Source organism: Pipistrellus kuhlii, unplaced genomic scaffold (assembly GCF_014108245.1).
Source record: "Pipistrellus kuhlii isolate mPipKuh1 unplaced genomic scaffold, mPipKuh1.p scaffold_m20_p_4, whole genome shotgun sequence".
Lineage (NCBI taxonomy): Eukaryota > Metazoa > Chordata > Mammalia > Chiroptera > Vespertilionidae > Pipistrellus > Pipistrellus kuhlii.
The window spans coordinates 8010019-8033822 of record NW_023425540.1 but is presented as its reverse complement, the minus strand read 5'-3'; the positions used below and the strand labels follow the sequence as shown (position 1 = coordinate 8033822).

Genomic DNA, 23804 nt, shown 5'->3' with positions numbered 1-23804 from the left:
CAAAAGTCAAGCTGAGAAAAAAACACACACACATGACTTTAACCTTTCTTTTTTACTGAAAATTTTAATTTGAACAATGCAAATAAGTCTTTTAAAATTATTTTTTTTTAAAAAAATAAGAGAACCCATAAATATGCCCAAACCTTTTCACCCCAAATCCCAAATTTTTCTATTTGCTCCATTTTTTAAATTCAGCTAAGAACTAGAAAAAAAAAAAATATATATATATATATATATATACATACATACACATACATACATCCTGTATACACACACTTGGAATTTTATTGATTTTAGAGAAAGAGGAAGGGAGCAAAATAGACTTAGATAGAAACATCAATAAGAGAGAATTACTGATCAGCTGTCTCTTGCATGCCCCCTTTTGGGGATCAAGCCTGCAACCTGGGCATGTGCCCTGACTGGGAATGGGACCAGAGATTTCTTGGTGTTATGGGATGATGCCCATCAACTGAGCCACACTGGCCAGGCCAGAGAAATACATTTTAGATAACCAGAACTCTCAACATTTTCTCTTTTAAAAAGAGAAGTCCATTTAATTAGCAGGTTTCCCTTTAAAGAAAACAATTAAAACAGAAGCAGCCTATGTAACATGAGAAAGATGTGCCAAGTGTCTTCAGCAACCTCCTTCCTAACTAGACAAGCTCTTTGGCAGATGAAAACCATTAGCAAGAGAAACTGGACCGTTTTGGACAAGTTTCAGAGAAGGTCTACAGCATAAACAGCTTCCTAACCTAAAGCAACATTTTAGATGGCACCTGGAGCCCAGGGCATCCCATGCCTGAGAGGCTTAGGATGAGCATGTGGATTAAATCCTGGAAGATGCCGGCCTCAGCAACTGGAGCTTCGCAGTACAGACTCTAGGGAGCCTCTATCCCCGACATCTTTCATCAGGAGAGCATGGGTACAGATGCTCCTAGTGCCTGCTGCTACACCAGTAGAGAGGAAGTTTGTGCTGGAGCCAAGGCAGAGGCCCCTTCGGAACAGATGATGTTCTTGCAAGAAGCAGAATAGGCCCGGCTGGTGTGGCTCAGTCAGTGGTTGAGCATCAAACTATAAACCAGGAGGTCACGGTTTAATTCCTGGTCTGGGCATATGCCCTGGTTTCGGGCTTGATTGCTAGTGTGGGCATGCAAGAGGCAGCCAATCAATGATTCTCTCTCTCACCATCATGTTTCTATCTCTCTCTCCCTCTCCCTTCCTCTCTGAAATCAATAAAAATACATTTTTAGAAAAGCAGAATAGGACTCTTGAGTGTTTCCCTCAGCTCCTGGCCATTCACAATCAGTCGTTCAGTAAGCATGTTTCAGCACCTATCACTCGCCATGCATTTTCCCGGGCACTTATTTCCATGAAGTAAGAGACCAATAAAGATCTGTTATTTCTTGGGACTGACATTGTAGTGAGAGAAAATTGACAATAAAAAGTAAACAGGGGAGTGAAAAGAAAACTGTCAGATGGGATAAATGCTATAAAGACAGCATAAAGGGTGATATGATAGAGCTGATAGAGACGGACATGGGTGGGCTGAGGCGGCTACTTTGAAACTGGGGTCCAAGAGACCTGTCAGGTGAACTGAGGCCTGAATAACAAAGAAAACCAATGATGCCAAAGTCTGAGGGGGAAGCATTCCAGACAGGTGGCTAGGTTAGAGGACAGAAGAACAGTCAGTGTGACTGGAGCTCAGTGAGCTGTTTGTTTCAATTCGATCACCTACATCACCTACGATTACATACACTCATGTAACTATGATATGTTCTTCACACTTGGAATGAAACATGGAATGAAACAACACCATACCCAAGCTCATACAAGCATAAAGAGGTCTTGGACTCTCGTGTACAATAATGACCCTCATGATCTGGATGTCAAGCACTTGACCCTTGTTCTGGTTTACTTCCCAGGACTGATATATTTGACTGGTTTCTTGCAGTTGAAGACACACAGAGTGCACATGGCTAGCAGGGGAAGCAGGGCAGGAAAACTATGAGAGGGACTAGACCCAACTGTCTCACCTCATGGGGCCTCTGACCACAAAGGGAATGCCAGAAAGCCTTTCCTGACTCTTCAGGACATTTGCACAAGGTCACAAGGTACAGTGGTGTCTCTGTGGCAGTTGTCTCCTGCCACCAATTATATTCCATCTTAAACAATAGTTATTTCAGAATTTGTTTTCTTGCTGCTGTCAACCTATCAGCGACTTCTTGGCTGAGACTCTTACTAACAGTTCTCTTTTAGTACCTTATACAGTGCCGGGCACATAATAAATGTCCAATAAATGATAAATTTCCTTTGACTGGCTTTGGCTTTAATAACCCAATATTCCATTTTTAAGTATAGCAATAATATATATATTTATATATATATATATATATATATATATATATATATATATATATTTATTTAAGAGAATCCTTAAGGACTTCCATACTATCTGCCCAAGGAAAGCCATGCATGGCATATAGTAGATACTCAATGAGGCTTGCTGAATGCACATACTGGTATCTGAGTGGACAAATTTATGATTAAATTCCAACAAGAACACTGTATTTGGGGCCGTTTAATTTACTCAGCAATGAGTTGTTATGACATGCTCTGTATTTACATAAGTGCCACAGCCACATGTGAGTACAACAGCCATGTGTCCTGCTATTACAGAGCTGCTGGCCTCCTAGGGAAGTAGAACCAAGTCATCACACATGTATGTAATCATGTTATAAGAGCTACGAAGAAATACATGATTTAATTTGGGGCTCACAGAAGGCTATTTTGTTGTGTGTGTGTTTTTTTGTTTTTTGTTTTTTGTTTTTTGTTTTGTTTTTTTGGCTAATCCTCATCTGAGGACATTTTCCTATTGATTTTGAGAGAGAGTGGAAAGGAAGGGGAGAGACAGAGAGGAACATCAATGTGTGAGAGACACATTGATTTGTTAGCTCCCACATGAGCCTCAAGCAAAGGCCAGGGATCAAACCTTCAATCAAGATATGTGATCTTGTATAGAATTGAACCTGAGATCCTTCAGTCTGCAGGCCAACGCTCTATCCACCAAGCCAAACGGGCTAGGACCAGAAGGCTTTTTTGAAGGGAGCCTGAAAGACCCAGTCAACTTCATTCCCAATGTAACCCAGGGTCAATGCCAGCACCTGATCATGGTGTCTCTTTAAGAGCCAGGACTGAAAGCAGGAACCAAGTGATCAAGAACTATGACAACTGATGGTGGCCAGTGTTGCCCCCCGGTGACTGGAACGGTTACTGAGCGGATTTGTGGGGCGTCCTCTTTGGCCATCGTTAAAAGTGGACGAGAGCTTTTTTATGTGTCCTGCTCGTGTGTGGTCTTGTTCAAAGACAGGAAGATGCACTCAGCAACCTAACACTGTCTTCCGCAGCATTCTTTAGCATACCAGGGTTATTTTTTGAACTAAACACTTTCACTGTCACAGCCCAGCAGTTTCCTGGGATAGACCAGGAAAAACTGAAATTTATTTAACGAACCGAAAAACTATGTGCGGCCCCTTTCCTCCCATCACTCAGGAAGAACCGCTACGTAAAACTACACTTACACTTTCCAAAAAGCTTTGGGCTGAGGACGAGCATGGAAAAATTCAAGCCCGAAGGAGAAATTTCCAGAAATTTAGAAGCAAGTGAAAACAGGGGGTTATAACAGTTCAGTCCTCGCTGCCAGGAACAGAGTATATACGATATTATTTATGACTGAGGGCTGTTCTGAGAGGCAGCATCTGGTTTCAGTGAGGCCAGCAGCTGGACGAGCACCGCAGCCCAGGGAGATCAACCAATTTGCCAAGGTGACACAGTCAGCGGCTCTTTCCAGATTAGACCACAAGAGTCCCCGGCTCCCTAATGCCAAGAACAAGTCACATGACCAGCAGAGAGTTTTAACACCTCTTGTGGACTCGGAGTGCGTTTTTCGGTTTTCATTTTCTATTTGGGTTTATATTTCCCGAGTCCCAGAGGATCCCTCTTCTACACTTTTCTCCAGTGGACAGATCAGACAGCCACTGGTTGCCAGTGACGATCCCAACCCCCCGGGCCCTCCACTGGAATCACTCATCCGGGAGGAGCCGGCTCTGCCATGTTCCGCTCCCATTGGGAGGGTGAAGACGGCCATCCAGGGCCAGCTCAGAACCCTGGGCTGGGCTCTCCACTTGGTCATTGTAGAGGGGCCCCCCGAGGCCCAGGAGAAGCTGGGAAAACGGCAAGTCTGCCAGGAGAACAGTGCCGTCAGCTCTCACTTCCCTGAGCCTGCTTCTCTAGGGTTACTTTTCACTCAGCCCTGGCTAAGGGTCCCCTCATTCCTGGCATGTGACTTCCACACCCACTGGGAAAAGGAGGCCTAGTTTCTGAGGCATGTGTTCTCCACATCCCAGGAAGACAGCGTTGTTTACTACACTCATCTGGAACCCTTGTTCAATAAGAAATTTCAGCCTTAGTATGATACCAAATCAAATGACCCCCCACCAATCTCTCTCTCTCTCTGTATATGACTGTGCACAGACATACACTTTTCATTATTTCTAATGCTATTAATAAAATGTATTAATGTACCTAGGCCAATTTTAGGTAAATTAGGCCAATTTTAAGGAAAGAAAGAGAAGGGAGGGTAGTGAAGGGAGAGGATTATAACCATTCTTTCCAGTGTCTAAACAACCTAATAAGATCAGAACAGAGAGCTGGGGGAATAAACCAGTTAGCTGTGTGAGTGGACCCAGCACATTCTAAAATGGCCAAAAAGACTATCAGGAAGGAAACAAAACCATGTAGTCCTTAGATTCTGCCATGGCCATAAGGCACAGCATCGAGAGAAACATGTGAGCTTTGGGAGAGCATGGCTGTGCCCAGAAGGTATGCCCTTTAACAAGGAGAAACACATGTCCACTCTGAGTGGCCACAAACTGCCTTCATTTTAGATCTGAATACACAACACCTCTAAGAAACACATGGCAATGTCAATATAATAGGATTTATGTTATATTTATGTTCTTTTATATCATGATTTTTTTAAATTGAAACAAAAATGGGTCCTGACCATAAAGAGAGAGAGAGAGAGAGAGAGAGAGAGAGAGAGAGAGAGAGAGAGAGAGAGAGAAATGCCATTTTGAGCATAAGGATTTCTGTTTTAGTTTAATAGGAATTCTACCACAGGCCCGGTACACAAAAATCATGCACCAGGGGGGAGGAGGTCAGCCCAGCCTGCCCCTCTCACAATCCAGGAGCTCTCAGGGGATGTCCTACTGACAGCTTAGCCGCAGTCTGGCCTCTCTCTGCAGGCGGGGACCAGACTGATCAGGGGAAGGTGCCACCCCATCACCCTGCTGCTGCTGCCACTTCCAGCTGCCACAGTTGCCAAGGTGTTTTCATGAAAATGGACTCCAGTCCCTTCACCATGAAAAAAAATGACAACTTTCTTTAGGCATTTTCAAGATGTCTCTTTCATAGGATATGACATTTCTTTCTTTTTTTTCTCTCTTTTTATCCTCACCTGAGGATATGTTTCCATTGATTTTTAGAGAGCGTGGAAGAAAGAGGGAAAGACAGAGAGAAACATCAATGTGAGAGGAACACTTCGATTGGTTGCCTCCTGCATGAGCCCTGACCTGGGCCATGGCCAGGGAGGAGCCTGAAACCTAGATACATGAGCTTTATCAGAATTGAATCTGGACCCTGTGCCGAGGCTCTATCCACTGAGCCAAACTGGCTAACGCAGGATATAACATTTCTTAGCCCATACAGCAGCAGACTTTCATTTTTTCCTCCAGGAGTGAGGTGGAAAAACCCTAGATCACCTTCTTGGATTCTTATTACTCAAGTTATCAAGAACACTGAGAGTGGTGTATCGGGAGCTCACACGCAGACCCGGGACTGCTGGCGTGCCACACTGTGTCCACTCTGGGCCTGCTCCAGCTGCGCAGCAGCGGCTGGGGCATGACCCCTGTGTGTGGCCGTTTCAGGCCTGTGCCATCCGTGGCTTGCCTCACCACGCACACATCCTCTCCTGCTCATCTGTGTGCACAGCCTTCTCCTGAGTTGGTCATGACTATTATGGCACCTCGACTAATTTGTACACACACACACACACACACACACACACACACACACACTTTGACTTATTATCCCAAGGGACAGCTATGCTAATTTAAATATCATACTCATCAATTCAGCATGTGAGTGCCTACTCTGAGCTGCACATGGATTTAGGCCCAAAGACTACAGGTATAAACAACACAGATGCGTTCCTACCCACCTGGAGCTTCTCACCAAGTAGTTCAGTCTTATTTCAAATTCTAGTTACTGTTTTGAGAAAGCTCAGTTCAGGTTTTAGAAAGGAAAGCTCCATGTAAGGAACATTCTTAAGCTATTACTGTCTTTCCAACATGTATTTTCTTAGCCCTCCAATTAGACCCCTGATATGAAACCCACATTTAGTGTCACTCTTGGAGGAGAGAGCTATGGCCTGATAAAGTGAATTGAGAAGGTGAGTTTCGAAGTAATAAACTTCCAATGAGTTAACCAGTAGGTTTGGCTGCTCCATGCCACCCTAAGTGCTCTAATAAAAGCCAGGGCAGACCGCCTGAAAAAGATGCCTTAAAATATTAAACTCCATGCTTCTTCTGCCAGAAACGCTAAACTGACAGCCTTAGCCAGCACCAGGAACTAATTACACATTGTGGCAATCGAGTGCAAACAATCAGGTCTCAAAGTTTGCCCCAAACACATGTCCATAAGGTCCCGCGTGCCGATAGGGAGCCATGGACCACAGGGTCCACCACACAGCTGGTCCGGGCCGACGTCACCCAGGCCACACCTCAGCTTTGACTCAAGCTCCCATCCTTTGCTGGTGATGCTAGGGATTCTCAAAACCACATCAGCACATCTGTTTCTCTCTCCTGGGGAAAAATTAAAGGGTAGCCATTTTATATTTGAGGTTCTTCCACTTCCCTTCTTTCTTTCTCTCACCTACCCATGGTCCCCACCCATGCTCCACCCCTGGACTGTCCTGTCTCTTTTCCCTTCACGGTTTCTCCCATACTTCCCCTGAGGGGAGACACTGTTCTAGCTCTTTAAATGCATTACCTCATTACACAACCCTATGAAGAGGCTCTGCAATCATCTGTTGCAGACGGGGACCCTGAAGCTTAAGGTCACACAGATGGGAACCAGCAAAACCAGAATTCCAGTAGCCCGTCTAGACTCCAGAGTCCTCACCCACTGCACGGCCTCTTTAAGGGATTTTTGGCTTAGGTGTTTATGATAAAGGTGAACTGGTGTTTTTTTTTTTGTTTTGTTTTGTTTTTTTTAGGCAGTAAGTAGAAGAATAGCTGTGACATGTAAGAATTTAATCTTAATCTTTGGTACGCTTGAGAGAAATCTAACAAACTCTCACTGTAGTAAAATGCTTTGAAGGTGGTAGTAATGGGGCAATTTATTAAGGTCTTATGTCTTGACTGCACTACCTTCAAGCCTTTTGCCTCTCTCAGGTGGGAGCCCAATGACAAAAACAAGGTTATAATGACCCAAATGAATAAGCAAAAACTAAGTAGCAACAAAAACCTACCAGGCTACAGTCATTCTCTGGACTTAGTCCAAAAATAAGCCAAAGAAAGTCATCGTTTCTATTAACACATTATTGTCCTTCATTGCATGGGTCAGGAAGAGCTTTCGGTGGGCACAGCTTTTGGATTTAAACTAAATAACTTGATGGGGAGAAGGCTAACGTACTAGCTCCGAGAAGATCAACACCCACTGAACTAATTTATAAGCTGTGATAAAGCTGAAGAAATGGAAGGAGTGTTACTGGCCTCCTTCACCCAAGTTTTTACAGCTCGATTCTGTCTTCACCGGTTGCAAAGGCTGGGCCACCCACTAAATCTGCTCCAGCTAAGCAAACAGCCCCAGCCGAGAGAAGTGCAAACTTCTTGGCTTACTGTTTTTATATCCACCGAGTGTTAGCTCCAGCCCGAGTTCCAGCAGGTTCCAGACGAAATCCAACAGAATGGAACCGGGACCTTAATGAGGCCTGACTGCCAGATGCATGAAATCATGAAGCCAGTCCCCCACCTGCGTCCTCCGTCACACCTCTCCTCTGAGCAGCCACCCGGGGCACATGGGCCAACGGCTGCTGAGATGACACAGACATGGCAGCGTTGATCCCGTGGAAAAGGAAAAGGCAGAGGTTCAGAAAGCAGTCCCCCAGTGAACCGGCGGTAGTTAAGGACAGAAGAGAGCTTGCGGAAGAGGGAGAAGGAAAAACATGATAACAGCTGTAAACAGTAGCCGTCTGCAGGAAAGAGACACTGGCTGCTGCCAAGGTAAACCACGCGGAGAAGAGAACGGTTCTCACCAGGAAGGCAAAGCTGCCTTCTGGATGGGCAATCCTTTTCCCTTAGAGTCACCTGGCTTTCTGCAAGGGACCAGGTTCAAGGTTTCTATGGAACTCTGATGAGCTCAGGGGGTAGAGGGGGTAGGGGGAGAGGTTGAGAGGGCGAGGAGGGGGGCAGGTATGGCAGCAGCTAACATGTGATTAGCAAACATGCATTAAGTACCTACCTGTGTGAGAGACTGCATGTTGGTTAAGCCTGCATCATGCTTGATGATTCTGTGGCCTAAACACTCTTTCTAACTCTACTCTGTGCTCTTGATAAAAGGGGATTGCCTTCTCAAGGCCTCTTTTTCATGTGACTGTCTAAGATTTAGCTGTCCTCATTACCTGTCTCCATCAGTCTGCCTCCTCTGAGATGTCAAAAACTCCCAGGGACAGGGAGGGTCTTACTGGTCCTTAAGGCCCAATTTGCCTTCAGGTGATGGAGACTAAATAAAGGAAATCTTCTATAGCTCCATGATCAAATGGAACTGGGATTATATGACTGAAAGGGACCACTATTGACCTTCCCATAATCTCTTCTCCCATCCATCCCTCTCATTCTGTAATGACCATGAACCTTCACCAATGTCCTCACCAAGACAGAGCTCCAGGGCCAGACTTGAGCATTGCCTCAGTAGAGATCCCAGTCCAGTCCCTGCCTTAGCCCCTGCCTCACTTACCCTGTGCCCCAAGTTTCCACCTGTAGTTCTCAAATCCAGCACCTCAACCACTGGCTCCCCTGCTTATCTTGTTCTCACAGTTTGCCCATGTCTCTGAATAGTTTCCTTTTTTGTGCACTTCGACCCATTTATGTCCATCATCACACAGAACTGGTCATTTGCATAAATCCAGATAAAATCTGCTTTTGAGGACCATCAATTCTAACAGGAAGGAAGAGAGACCTGATTATCAGAGAAGATCTTAGAGATCCCACCAAGGAGTATAGTGTGAGTTTGTCTTCTCAGGGTGGAACCTCAATGTGGGTCTGCCCATCCAGAGCTGTGCCCTCGCTCCTGGGGGATCTGCAGAACAAATCTGGACTGGGGACCTGCACCAGGAGCCACCTGTAAGCAGCCAAATTCCTGCCTACAGAATCCAAAACATAGGTCAGAGGCATCCACTGACTTGAGCAAATCTTTTACTATAATTAGCCACTTGTCTTCAAGAGCTTGCCAATTTTGACTGAGAAAAATAACATTCCGAGCAAAGTAGGTCTTATTTTATTTTGATTTTCCTGTAAGTAATAAAATCACTTTTTCAAGGACCTACAGGATAGTAAAATATTTTTATATCGGCCTCATTAATGTTTTCAGCCAACTCATGCTTAATGGTGAGAAAAAGGGACGAGGGGAAAGGAGGAAGGTAACATCCATAAGCGAGTCACAGATAATCCTCAAACCTCTTTAGTAGAGTTTTAACCTCCTGCTGCTAAGCCTTTTATCAGAGCTGCTAAGAAATAACCAATGTGACATATTTAAGCTTCATCTCATCTGTTTCCTCTCCCCTGGACTGCTAATGAGCTGTGAAGCAGCCAAAGATAGCTGGCCTCCACTAGAAGGGAGAATCCCAGAGGTGGAACCATTTACAAAGGCATTTACACAAGAAGTTGTGTGCTTCTAATTCCAGTGTTGGGAAGTATGACTGAAAAGGCTAAATGGACATTTTTCTCCCAAATAACTGCCCCTCCACAGTTTTTAAAACTCACCAAAGAGGTACACTCATGGGGGTTAAAGCATTTGGTCTCTAGAGATCATTTGCTTATTGAAATTTGGCTACATTAGTCTACTGAGATGCAGAAATGTGGAGGGACGTGGTAATGACACACGCCTGTCAATGGCAGAGCCTCACGTGGCTTACTTCAGGCTATTGTTTTCATCACAGACCCCAACTAAGGATCTCTCTCATTCAACCTTCTTTCTCCGATTATTATTATTATTATTATTACTTTTAAAATCTCACAGAGCCAAGAGTTCAGGACACCAAAGCAAGAATTTCTAGTCAAGGATTTAGATACATAATTAGTTTGTTGTAGAGAAAATGTAGAAATATTGATATATTGATAGATCATTCATATATATGTGCATATAAATGTACACCTGTATATGAACATATACACCACATATGTATTCATGAAACCAATAGGTCTTTCTATACATGCCAGGCACCCCCTCTATGTACTGGGCACAGGCCACATAAGTTTACAGCTGACAGTTTCAAGAAGGCTGAGATTGGTTGGGAAAGATGAGGAGTGGGAAGTCATATCACTTAGAACTCTTTTGATTGGCAGCCCAAGAGCTTGGGTGGCCAGTGGGAGAAGGAGTGCTTAGGTTGGTAGAGGGGTACAAGTAGGCATACACAATCTGCATCTGACATTTTCCCAGAACACCCCTTTAATAAATGACTAAGTATCAAAGCTGTGAAAGTCTGAACGAGCCCAGTGTGGCAGGCATGAACCAGCATGCAAGTCTGAACATAGGAACTCAGGTTTGAAAAAGCCACTGTCCTGTCACATACAAACATATACCCCAAATCAGAACAGAAACGAAAGCAGATGGACTATTCCTTCTGCAGGTAAGAAGGAAATTCAGATGAATTCTAAAGAACTTAGAGTTCATTCACTCGTCCCACAGATACTTACCAAATGCTTTGCATGTTGCAGGACCGTGTTCCAGGCACAGAAGATATTGCAGAGAAACACAGAGGAAGCAAATGAAACAAACCCGCCCAACCCTTGCCTCCACAGAGCTCATGTACTCTGGCTGTGGGTTAGGCAACAAGTGAGTAATCTATCCCGGGCGACGCTAAGCAGCATGGAGAAAGATCCTCGGTGTCCTCAAGAGAGAATGTCTGGACGGCAGTGAGGGCGTTGCCCTTTTAGATGGGCTGTCGGGGAAGGCCACGCTCCCCAGGAAGAGTGCAAATAAGGATCTGAAAGAGATGCAGACCCCCGGGAGGGCTCTGGAGGGACGGCGCTCTGGTGAGGACAAGAGCCAGGGCGAAAGGCTAGGTGCTTGCCTGACACATCTGGGAACGAGCCAAGATGACAGTAAGTGAGGACAGGCTGTTCTGTTACACGTGTCTCTCAGAACAGCAATTAGCTCAGAGGCTATTGGTAAATAGCAGGGTGATGTGGGTATCACCCAGAAACAAGGCTTTTCTTGGGCAAAAGGAGCCAGAAGAGCAGGAGTAGAAACCCAGCCGTAGCAGAGAGGAGACAGCCCTCAAGTCGGCTGCTCCACAGGCTGCAGAGATTTCAGCTCCAAGTAAGAGAATTAAAAATGTGCAGCTGCACCTGAGCTGTGTCCCCAAAAATGTGCCCCCTTCCCCACCTCTCCCAAGTGCCCTGCAGTTCTAAAGCTGTGTAAGGCAGGTGAAGTCTGCTCTAATCTCAGTGTTCTCATAAACCCTGTGTTTGTAGAGTACATATTGCAGAACACAAGTTTTACAGACACACACATAGTGTTATAGCAAGAACCTCTGGCCAAGGGAGTCAGGGATTTCAGGGGACCAGATCACCAAGGGCCTTATGCCACTGAGCAAGGGGAGAGCACTGGAGGGTCAGTGCAGAGGATGTGATGCTGCGATGTGCAGAAGTGCACTGGTGTAGGGTGGATGGGGAGGTGGGCAGGCGCAGAGGAGACAGAGCAGCTGGGGCCTTCACAGTCATGCAGGTGAGAGAGGATGCAGCTGGGACCAGGAAGGTCACAGAGAAAATGATGGGAACTGGTTAGGATTTTCACATGAATAGGCTTTGGGAAATGAGAGAAAGAGAGGAGTGAAGATGACCCCAATACTTTTTAGTCTAAGCAACTAAAGGGCGGAGGTGTCACCGTCTGAGATGGGGATGACTGAGGGGTGACCCAGTTCAGGGCAATGAGTTGAAGGGTCAGTTTTGAGGGACTATAGAGCTCAGCTGGGGATTTCAAATGGGAAGCTGAACAGACAGGTCCAGAACCCAGGAGAGATTAATCAGGAAGTTTTCAGTGTATAAAATATTACTTAAAGCCACAACAGCAAATGTATTAAAATTCCCACCAAGTACTGATTTTTCTAGCAAACCCGCCAGGAGCTAGAACACAGGTTACAGAGCCCGTGGACTTCATGATTAATTCTTAGCACACGAGCTTGGGTTCCTGGAACGGGAGGAGGGAGTGCCTTTGGTGGCAAAGGGGTACAAAAAAAGGGGGCCTGAGGCCTGGTTCCTGGGTCATTCGAACAGTTAAAGGTTGGAGTAATGAGTGAAAACAGCATGAGAATTTACAAGGAAGACCTGTGAGGTGTGAGGAAAAATAATCAGGTATGCGTGGCGTCCTGGAGACCAAATAAAGAAGGGCCGGTGATCAAACAGGCCGTGAAGGTGAAGGTTGAGATTGTGCCGCTGAATTTAGCAGCCTGGATCATCCCAGTGACCGAACCCAGTTTCCAACTGCCATCCCACAATCAATGGAGCACAGACAACTCTCCCAGGAGGTTTTGCTAAAAAAAAAAAAAAACATAAAAAAAAAAACTTTAAAAATAAGGCTTGGCTAAAAAAAGACATAAAGTCAATAGCCGAATGTTTAGTTTTTATCACATTGGGAGATTACAGCATTGTTTTTGGAATTATGGGAATGATCCAGTGGAGAAAGAAAACATAATACAAGAGGGAAGGAGAAACATGGCTGGGGTGACATCCTAAATAAAGGCCAGAGGGAAAGCAAGTGTCCAAGAGAGGTTTGTCTTAGAAGTGCCTTATCAACAAAGGAAGGCCACTGTGGCCACTGTTCTGTGAGATGAGCAGGTGTGGTGGGAGCTGGAGATTCTCCTAATGGCCTCTGGGGTGGTTTGGTTTTGTTCTGCAGAAATATTGGAAGAAAGGCTATCTGCACAGGGGCTGGATGTGGGATGTGAGTGTGAGAGGCTTAGGAAAGAAGACAAGGTGTGCAATAGTTAAGTAGGAGGGTAGGAAAGTGAACCAATCAGGGAGCAATGGGCACACTGCTAGTCATGACTAAGGGCTCAGTGAGGTGGTGGCTGTGAATTTACAGTGAAATCTGTCAGCATGTGTGTTCTTTCCACGGTCATTTTGCTCTCAGGTACAGGCATGGTGTAGGCAGAAAGCTGGGTTGAATCTCAGTTGGGATTTTGCCAGGTTAAAGTATGATGAAGCAAGAGAGGCACAAAAGCATATGATAACGAACTGTTATGGCTTGAATGGTGTATTCCCCACAAATTCACATGTTAAAATCCTGACACCCAAAGGTGATAGTATTGGTAGGTGGGGCCTTGGGGAGGTGACTGCGACATGAGGCTGGCACCCTCATGAAAGGGATTAGTGTGCTTATAAAAGTGACTCCACAGAGCTCCCTGGCCCCTTCCACAGGTGAGGACACAAGGAGAAGTCTGCGATCCAGAAGAGCGCTGTCCCCTAACCATGACCTCAAACTTCCAGCCTCCAGAACTGTGAGCAATACATTTCTGCTGCGTATAAGCCACCCAGCCGGTGGTATTTTGTTATAGCGGGAACCGTGGAATATGGTGTGTGATAAAGATGTTTGGTTTTGTCAGCTGGGAATGGAGAGTTAACCTAGCACAGGCTTTAAGCAATTGCTATCCAGCAAATGAGATTTACAGACATACTTTTCATCACATAGTGATATCTGTTCCCCCTTTTAATAATCTTTCTTTTCCCCTTTCTAGTGGGTGAAACCACAGTAACATCGAACACAAACTTCCCCTTAGGAGATGAGCGAGATGTATAATATCCCCAATAACACTGAGAGTGACCGTCTTTTGAGGCTCAATGTTTATACTGAAGAGATCACCACCCCTGCTCTCAAATGAGGCTCCAGGAGACCGTGGGGGCTGCAGGCCATGGGAGCGAACATGACCACGTGGCTGTGAAACCATCTGGAAGTCATTTCATGCACACGCCTCCTCTAGGCTTCCCTACCACTCTCCTTCTATCCCTAGTTATTGAGCTTCCTGGAGAGATTCTCAACAACTTCCCTCTCAATTTTTTTCTCTCTAGGACTTCCTCCACCAGTGAGCACAGGACCACCCCTCTCAGTGCCATCACCACACAGGGACCTTAGCAATGGGATAGGGTAAACCGATCTGCACTTCTGACTGCTGGCAGCCATGACAAGTGGGTTTGAAAGGAAGTTCCAGAAAGTGGATGCTAACTCAAGGTCAAATGGGGTCAGGGCCTGGCATTCCTGGAATATACCGTTCTTCTTTGGCAGCTTGCTTTGGCAGCTTGCATATACCATTCTTTGGGGCTCTAAAATAGCATTTCCCCTCTGGGCTGCTTCTTCTCTGTCTGGCCCTTCTCCCCTGGCAGATCCATCGTACAGCCCACACCTTGATGGCTATGGCTGAATCTCCAGGCTCCCTTCCGGCTGACTTCCTATGGGTTTGAACAATGGAGATTAGAAAGTTGAAAGAGAGGTCAGGGATAACTTCCCCCCAATCTCTGTGGTCAGGCGGAGCCCAAGTCCCCCCTCGTGGCTCCTGCTCTCCCAGAACAGAAGCACCATTTCCTCCCACTGCTGCCCCAGGTCTAGGGCTGGTGACGGCCTCCCATGGCCTCCCTAATGCCTCAACCTGACTTGTTGGTGACTTTAACCCCACCCACCCTTCTGCACATCTCCCCTTCCTTAAGGTCTCTCAAACCTTCTAAATTAATCTCTGTGTCTTGCCAGGACCTTGACTGACACCATTTTGAATTCCACCAATTTTACAACTTGCACATTGGTGCTGAAACTGCAGGAACAAAAAGAAAATTCCAAATAGGTGCAATATATTTGTTTGTTCATTCACTCGTTCATTCATTCATTTATTCTTTCATTCCCAGTGAATATGCTTATACCCATGTTTTGTTAAAAGTAGAAATAGAGCCCTTTACTTTGAGAACTTCAGAATGACTTATCAGGGAACCGGTCTACAAATAGCTTCGTTCCCCCTCCCCCCTTCCTCACCCCCCAAATAAAACTTTCACTTCCTGAATCAAAGGACACTTACAAAGCCTAGTGGTCACCTGTCATTCAGAAGACTGCTGAAATCTTGCTCTATTAATGGTGACCCTGGAACTGTAATTATTTTTATGACAGAGCTGATTTGATATCCTAACCAGCTAGTGATAAGATGGTTTGGGAAGGTCTCCTAGCTTGAAAAAAGGCCCTGAGATTCTTCCAAGAATAAAACTCAGAGGAAACGAGAAGAGTATTAATATACTTCTAAAAAGGTTTCAACAGAAACAATGAGCCTGTTGGATAGCTAAATTGTGCCAAATGTCAAAAGATTAGTAATGCAATCTTATATTTACCCAAGATTAGTTGGGCTATAAAGACTGGGGTCAAAGAATACTGCTGTTAATTTTCAATGAGCGTGCTTAATGATCAACCTTGAAGATTGCAGTCCTATTTCCTTATGAGGAACCAGGATCCTGAAAAGCCTAGGGAAAACCTGCCACAATTTCCCGGGTAAAGTCAGGTCAGAGTGAAATTTCTAAAGAAAATCTATGACTCCAGAAGGTTCTTATCTTGAGGAAAATAATTCTGCAGACTGACCAATGGCACCGATGATGCAACATCAGACAGACGTCAACATACCTTGCACAAGATCCACAGCCTATCAAGTCCTGCCAGCAGGACTCAAAGAGTATCCCTGTTAAGAATAAACAGGCAATCTGCAGTTCACCCAAGCAAAATGGATCAAAAACATTTTGCTTTGGAAAAATGAAGTCAACAAAGGACTGTATGTTAGCAACTTTAAAATTTTTTTTTTAAACATTTGTATGGATTTCAGAGAAGGGAAAGGGAGAGAGATATAGAAACATCCTGTCCTATATATAAAAGCATAATATGCAAATTGTCTGAATGGCGGAACAACAGGTGGCTATGATGCACACTGACCACTGGCGGCAGATGCTTAATGCAGGAGCTGCCCCTGGTAGTCAGCGTGATGCCACAAGGGGGAGAGCCACTCAGCCAGAAGCTGGGCTCATGGCTGGCGAGTGCAGTGGTGGTGGCAGGAACCTCTCCTGCCTTTCCTGCAGGCGGACATTAAGGAGCAAGGGGTCCCGGACAGCGAGAGGGCTCCCACCCCCAGTGTACGAATCTCGTGCACTGGGCCTCTAGTCAATGATAAGAGAGTAGAGTATCATTGATTGGCTGCCTCTTGCACACCTCCTACCGGGGATTGAGCCTGCAACCTATGCATGTGCCCTTGACTGGAATCGAACCCAGGACCCTTCAGTCTGCAGGCCAACACTCTATCCATTGAGCCAAACCAGCTAGGGCTGTTAGCAACTTTTTAAACCTTTGTTCCTAAGAAATAAGTGAGAGTGAACAAAACAAGACCAATATCAGTCCAAATTCTGGTTTTGCTTTAGTAACTCCATTAATCTTTGGCATGTTTATCATTCAATATATAGGAAAAAATATTCATTTCCCTTGCTTTACAGACAAATCTGTTATAAAGAGGCCTTATCTCACTCTGAAATGGTTTTTGGGAAAGAAAACAAGAAAAGCATGATCACATCAAATATACTAATTAATTCCACAATGTACCCCATCTTTAGAAATATTAAATTAGGCCAAATATAGCCTAGGAAACAGGACAAGGTTACCCTCTCCCTGAGTGTGTCACAGAAGTAAATAACAAAGACTGCCAAGCCCGTTACGACTCCTGGGACAGAGCAAGCCCTCATCAACACTGAGATTTTATTGTTAGCATTAGTATTAGAATTAGAAGGAGAAGCATCTGGTAAGGTATTTGCTCAACATATTCCAGTTCAAAATACCATGGAATGTTAGAGGTAAAATATATTGCAGAAAGGTTATTCTCCTTTTTTATAGGTAATCTGTACAGATGGTGAGATAAAGTTAAGTGACTTACCAGAGCCCTCTGTCTGATTAATAATAATAACAATAACAATAGAAGTGCTTACTGTGTGCCAGGCACTGTAGTAAGTGCTCTATGTATAATATTGAATTGACACAGCAGTCCAATGTGACAGCATACCATACTAGTTACTATTATCCCATTTTATGGACTAGGAAGTTGAGGCCCACACCACACAGTGTAAGTGAATCTCACAAAGACACACTCTTGGTCAGAGTGGGAGCTCTGATTCAAACCCAGGTCTACCTGACACCAAAGCCTGGGCTCTTCCCACCGAGCAGTACCTCCTATGTGGCTTGTCACTTGCTCCTTCCCGGATTGCTTTATGACAGGAAGTCTTATCTTTTCAACAAAACCAAGTGCAAGGACAATGCTACCTGTTTCTTTTGAACATGCATGGCATAGGACTGGGTCCTGGGCAGATGCTCAGAAAAATGTTTGCTGAGGGCACAGCAGTATTAAAAAACGCCTTGTAACAGCACAAAACCGTGAATGCGGAAGCACTCGAGACGAGCCAACTCTGGACAAAATTGCTCAGGTAATGACTTGTGCCTGGATTCCGTCCCGTGGCAGAAAGTGAGTCCTCACTTCTTTAATTGCCCTCGGTTCATCAGTTCAAGAACTGGGCTTGAGGAAAACTGCTCCTCAGCTCTAAGCAGCAGAACGGTAGCATATTCTCCTGCTAGGCCTACGCTAGTGCTGCTATCTATCAATCACAGCAAACAACACCCAACGAGCTTGCTCAAGCACCCCTAAGGCAGGGCATGCCTGACAGGCATGCAGGTGAAACCAGATGTCCTTGAGAACAGAGCCACTTCCAACTGGTATGAGTTGAATGTTGACCTGTTGAATGTTGGGCACACACACACAGGAACCTGGAGCAATGCTTAGCTAAGGGGCAGCGCTAGCTGATGCTTTTCTTTTCACATTGAAAGAGAATGAGCCCCTCTTGAGAGAATGAAGAGACCCAGAATGTAAGGTAAGAATTTCCCACTAGTCTCTGGGGAAGGTGCTGTGATGGCAGTCCTTGCATCCTGGGCCCGGGCTGGAGAAGGCACCTCAGCCTTTGGCATGTGTGCTGAGGAAGCAAGCATGACACCTCAGCCTTCAGGAGAACACAGGGCTCCTTGTACCAAGGACTAAGGCAGGAGGGTCAATTGAGGGATGTGAAGGCTGGTGACACGAGTTCTTGACCTATTTCTTTTTAGAAGCTAACCCCCTTCTTCCCTCCTCTGCCTGGCCCAGCACCCTCTCCTCCCATTAAAAATTGGGCACTGGATCTGCTGAATTGGACCATGGCCCACACTCAGCCTCAATCTGGCTGTGTTACTTCCCAAACCAGATCAGTAACATCATTAACCTGAGAAATGTATACAAACTATTGCTATGCAAGATAACTCCAAAAAGACAATCCCAAGTTCATTACAACTCAGCTAAAACAAAAGACCATGATGCTTAACAAGGCCTAGGTCTCATATTTACAAACCACGTAAGAGACATCTGGAAAACTTTATGGTCTACCCAATCAGAGTTGTGTACACATTGAGCATATACATTTAATGTGTCCTTAATGCTTCCCCACAGCTCCCCCCACCCCCACCACTTTTTATCCTCCCACCCCCCTGAAGCACAGATAGGCTTGCTGTTCTGAGTTCTAATAAATTTCCTGTTGGAACACTTGTAACAGTTTCCAATATCTCCCATCAAATCCAAAACAAGGTCAAAGGCACTTCCTGAGTCTTTCAGTGAGCTCATACCATGCCACAGTGGGAAGCTTTCCTCTTATTGCTCAGAAGTTTGGGCACAGGGAAAATTTGGAACATGGCAGGTGAAGGAGAGCCATGCCCGACTCTGGAGAGTTCTGTTCCAGGGCCTCTGGCAGTCACAACTAAAGTTAGACAGAGCTGAGGCAACACACCAGGCAGCACACCTTGTAATCAGTGTGTGCACATACCAGGACATGTTGTACCTTCTCTCCGTGATGTGCTCATCTTCCACTTGAGCCCCATCTGAATCCAATCATTTGCCTGCCTTCCTCTTTCTCCTTTAGATCAGGAACTGACACCAGGAAGAAAAGAACGCTGTATATATTTGTAAAACATCTCTAAAAAGCTCAGAAATTGCCATAAGAGCATAGTTTTAACATTTTACTCAATAATGATTCTGTTGAAAATTCCAGGGTAGTGTCTGACTCACTGAGGCTTATCATGAAAAACTGTGCTACAACACAAAGACCCTAGACCTGTGTCTTATGCTATAAAACATGAGGCGTGGTCTTGAAGATCTCAGGTCCCTTTTATCAATCCCTTACTTCCGGCAGCTAAGTTTTCATGTGCAGCGCCGATGGACGGATGGATGAGCAGCGTACCTTCTTAAAAGTGTGGGCGAATGCTTTAAGCAAGATCTGGATGAGACCTATCCTCTAGTCACCCTCACAGCAGTTAACACGATACGTGGAAAAGCTGCTGAGCTTAGTGAAATCACCCATGGTGCTTCCAGATCTTTCTCTCAGCGCTTGGTCAGTCTAGCTTGCAGAAGAGCTCATTTTCAGAACTTGACCATCTTTAGGGCTTTTTTTTTTTTTTTTTTTTTTTTTTTTTGTCAAGGCCCCTCCTCCACTGTTATGTTTACAAATCTGGCTGCTTTTCTTAGCCTAGAGCAGTGGTTCTCAACCAGGAAGACTTTTCTCCCCTGGTGGCATTTGGCAGGGTCAGGGTTAACTTTTGGTTGCCACAAGCTGGAGAGGTGTGTTACTGGCCATCCAGTGGGTGAAGACCAGGGAGGCTGCTAAACATCCTACAGTGAGAAGGGATGTCCTCACAACAGAGAACAGTCTGACCCCAAATGTCAATCGTGCCAAGACTGAGAAGCCCAGGTCTAGAGAGAGGAGGGATGAAGGTAGGGAGGGAGAGAGGGAGGGAAGGAAGAAAGGAAGAAAGGGAGGAATAAAGGAAGGGCGAGGTTAGAACCAGCATTCCTCTCCGGCCACACTTTTTCCAGAAGGGCCACATGCTGGCCTGCAGTAGCTGGCTCATTGCACACATGTATGTTAGCTGCCAAGATGCTATAGGCTCTCTGAGTTTGTGACCTCTGAACTCTTATTACACATCTGGCATTGTGTTTTAAACCCCCTCCCTTCTCCTCTAAAAGAGGGTCTAGTAACGGTGCTTCAACTAAGTTTCAGACTCTTTGCAGATCAACAGAAAGCCAGTCCAGCCCTCCTGAGCTGATTCTCTCAGGTGACCTAGCAAGGTGGGCTGTTTTCTTTGCAGGTTGAAACTCTTGTTTTTCTTAGGACACAATGTTCTCTTGAGGCTCTATGCCTGGCAGCAAAAAAACAAAACAAAAAACAAAAAAAGAAAAGCAACCACACAACTTTGCTGTGGGTACACAGATATGGGGTGAGGATTCAGGGTCTGATAACTCAGACACTTGGAGAACTTCCTTATCAAGGTGAAAACCCCTTACCCCTCAGAGGCCTTACCCAGGCCTGGAGCTTTTGGGCAACCAACTAAGAGTCACAGGGGATGGCAACTGGAGAGAAAAGTGGCTGCTGACTCAACAGTAGCCAACGGGTAGGCGTCAAGCCGTTTCCTCACCTGCTAGTGCTCCATAGCTGCTACATTTGTCTCTGCCAAGCTAATGCGACCCAGAAGTTCCCAGTGGCCTTCCCCACCGAAGGGACTACTGGCTGGTCTTTGAAACACCTGTTGGCAATACCCAGCTCGGAGACCTGGGCGTCCTCACCTTTCTCCACACTGGACTGAGGCTAGCCAGCAGCGGCCGCTCCTCCCTGGCATGGACCCTGATTTACCATGGAGCCCTAAGGAAATCATTCTTTACCCCATACCAAGAGGTCAGAGAGGTATACTAACCTTTTTTCTATCACATGAGAAAAAGCAAGATCCATAAGAGATTTCCAATCTTCCCATGGACCAGAAGGACTCTTGGAGAAGACCCTACGTTGTCTAGTTAGTAACAGTCCTGCCCCACTCTGTTCCTACAGAACACATTTCTATGGGGGTGGCGTTGTGACTACCTTAAAACAAACGAACAGGAAGCCTGCATTCTCCAGATTCCCTTGCAGAAAGGGGTGGCCCTATGAGGTTGATTAACAATATGTACCCTGGTCACAAGTAGGACGTTGAAGAGAACAAACTTGGCTGGGTGGCTGTTTACCTTTTGCCCTCTACCCTGAAGCATGTACCTGGATCCCCTGCCGCTGTGTCTCAAGCACAAGAAAGCGGGCGGTGTGGTAGGGGTTGTGAAATTAAGAGACAGCGCAAAGAAGCTGCGACACTTGCTGTTATGGAAACTCCAGTACTTATACCATGGCAACTTTGCAATTTATTTCATTTTTCTGAATCTGTTTCCTGAAGTATGTTCTTATCTCCCTTGCAGGGTTCTTATGGGGACTTAAATGAGATAATATCTGCTAAACTGCCTCAGAATGGCTGATAAAAATCAGTTTCCAAATCAACAAATAAATCATTCCTTTCTCCTTTCCAACCAGATCTCCTGACTTGAGGAGAAACCAAGCCAGACTCACTGCTGCTTACTAATAAGCTAAGCAGGCCTCTGTCTAAAGTGTTTTTTGACTTGGTGTCAGATTATTGAGAAAACAAGGCCCTAGGCCAGTGCTTTTCAGCCATTTTCATCGCAAGGCACCCATGAACTAATTATTAGAATTCTGTAGTACACCAAAAATATGTTTTGCCGATCTGACAAAAAAATGAAGCATAATTTGATTCATTCTTAAATTTGATGAGGTAGGGGGGTAAGGAGCTCAATGGCCCTAAGAAGTCAGGTATTGCATGTTTAAAAGTTGCCTCACACCAGCTGAAAATCGCTGGACTCAGCAAAGAGAGTCCCTTCAAGGCGAGCAGCAGGAGGGTGAGGAGCAGACTGGGCCATGCGGGCTGAAGCAGCGAGAATGGGTAGCTTTGCTCAGTAGGGAGCCTACGCATATCTGAAACAAAGCACGCATCAGGAAGGATCTCATGTGCCCTGACAGCTCAAGACAGTCAACGTGCAGGGAAATGCGGCAAAATACAAAAGCCAAGAGGGAGAGCCATCCTTCGCACAGCTCCAGGGCCTGCAGACCTGACACAAGGGCCGTTCTTTTCCCAGGTACGAGCACACACGTGGTTTTGAATCCTATGTGCATGCAAATTACCTGCAAACAGGTGACTCTTTTCTAATGTTTTCAACTTTTCAAGGAAATCATAGGCTTCCACAATTTCTCTTATCTAGCCCACAGTTCTTGGCACCAAGTGAGTCTGCCAACTTCCTTCTCTTGAGAGCAGACATCAGCCAGCTTTCACTGTAAGGGGCCAGAGAGTAAATACCTTAGGCTTTGTGTGGCCCATAGGGTCTCTGTCCCCACTCTGCTCTTTCTTCGGAAGTGAGAAAGCAGCCATTGGGAACACTGATAACACGGGAAGGAATGGGCATGGTTGCGTTTCAATTAAACTGTATTTACAAAGCAGGTAGCCTGGTTTGGCAATCTCTGCTTTAAAGGACATTGGGACTAGGCTATACAAAAGCAAACGAGAAACATTTGATCAGACGCAACACTCTCTCCCCATTAGTTATTACCAGGAAACAAACCTGTGAGGCAAGACTTTTAAACAAACCAGAAAAGCATGAAAATCAACAGAGAAAAGCATGAAATGGGAGAGACAGGCATCCCTACATTTGAAACAGTGCTTATCATGCGAAGCCAAAGACTCAAATGTTCAAAGATTAATGCGAATTGTGATAAGCGAGGAAGTGAATACAGTCATCTGTAGACTATAGCACAGGGATTCCACATGAAGGTCAAGGTAACTGTTAGGAATGAATGGGAAACGCCAATAAGAATTCCAGCCTTTGAACCTTTAAGCACAAAAGTAGAACAAGAGGCAGAGATAGGAGTTTGGGGCAGTAGCAGAACATTTGGTCCAAACAGATGTCCTCCAGACATCTGAGGCCCCTCCCTCTGGCCCCAACACTACTGGGCACTGGCCTCATTGCTTTGCTTTCTTCCTTACTCATATACAAGTGTTCATATGATGAAAATGACTTACGTGGGCGGCACATGGAGGGAGATGAACAAAACAGAGAGAAAATCAGAGCCAGAGGAGGGTCATGAGGCCGAGCACCTTCAGGAAGGCTGGTCTTTTGGCTGTTCTGTGGCTGTGCCATTGTCTCCCACAAATGGACTTTGTTTCTACTCTTCTTCTTACCCTGAACCTTCTTCTTTCACAAGGACTCACCTCAAGCCGATGTTCTAAGGACATCATGTACACAGAGGTTGGTCCTTTCGATCCTCAATAGGTACAGGAGGTCCTATTATATCCTCATGGAACAGATGAGACAACAGAAACACAGAGAGGACAAGTAATTTTCCCAGGGCTACACAGCTAACTGGTGTCAGAACTGGAACTAGAACCCAGACCGTCTGGCTCCAGTCTGTGCTTCCAGCCTCCGCATTATCCCGAATTCACAGTTTTCCTCCTCCACAGCGCTGACAGGGCACCTC

The 23804-nt window shown here is 45.5% G+C and overlaps 1 protein-coding gene and 1 long non-coding RNA gene across 6 annotated transcripts in view; one reads left to right on the top strand and one right to left on the bottom strand.

The window, feature by feature from the left end:
* GHR (growth hormone receptor) overlaps window positions 1-23804 on the bottom strand; it is a 191842-nt gene that overhangs the window by 126120 nt on the left and 41918 nt on the right. The gene's annotated exons all lie outside the window — the stretch shown is intronic.
* Window positions 16578-21646, top strand: LOC118702910. Of its 2 annotated transcripts, none has more exons than XR_006739788.1 (2): window positions 16578-18260; window positions 21482-21646. It is a non-coding gene; the product is annotated as an uncharacterized LOC118702910 (long non-coding RNA). The 2 variants fall into 2 exon arrangements; XR_006739787.1 differs by having other exon boundaries at window positions 18490-21646.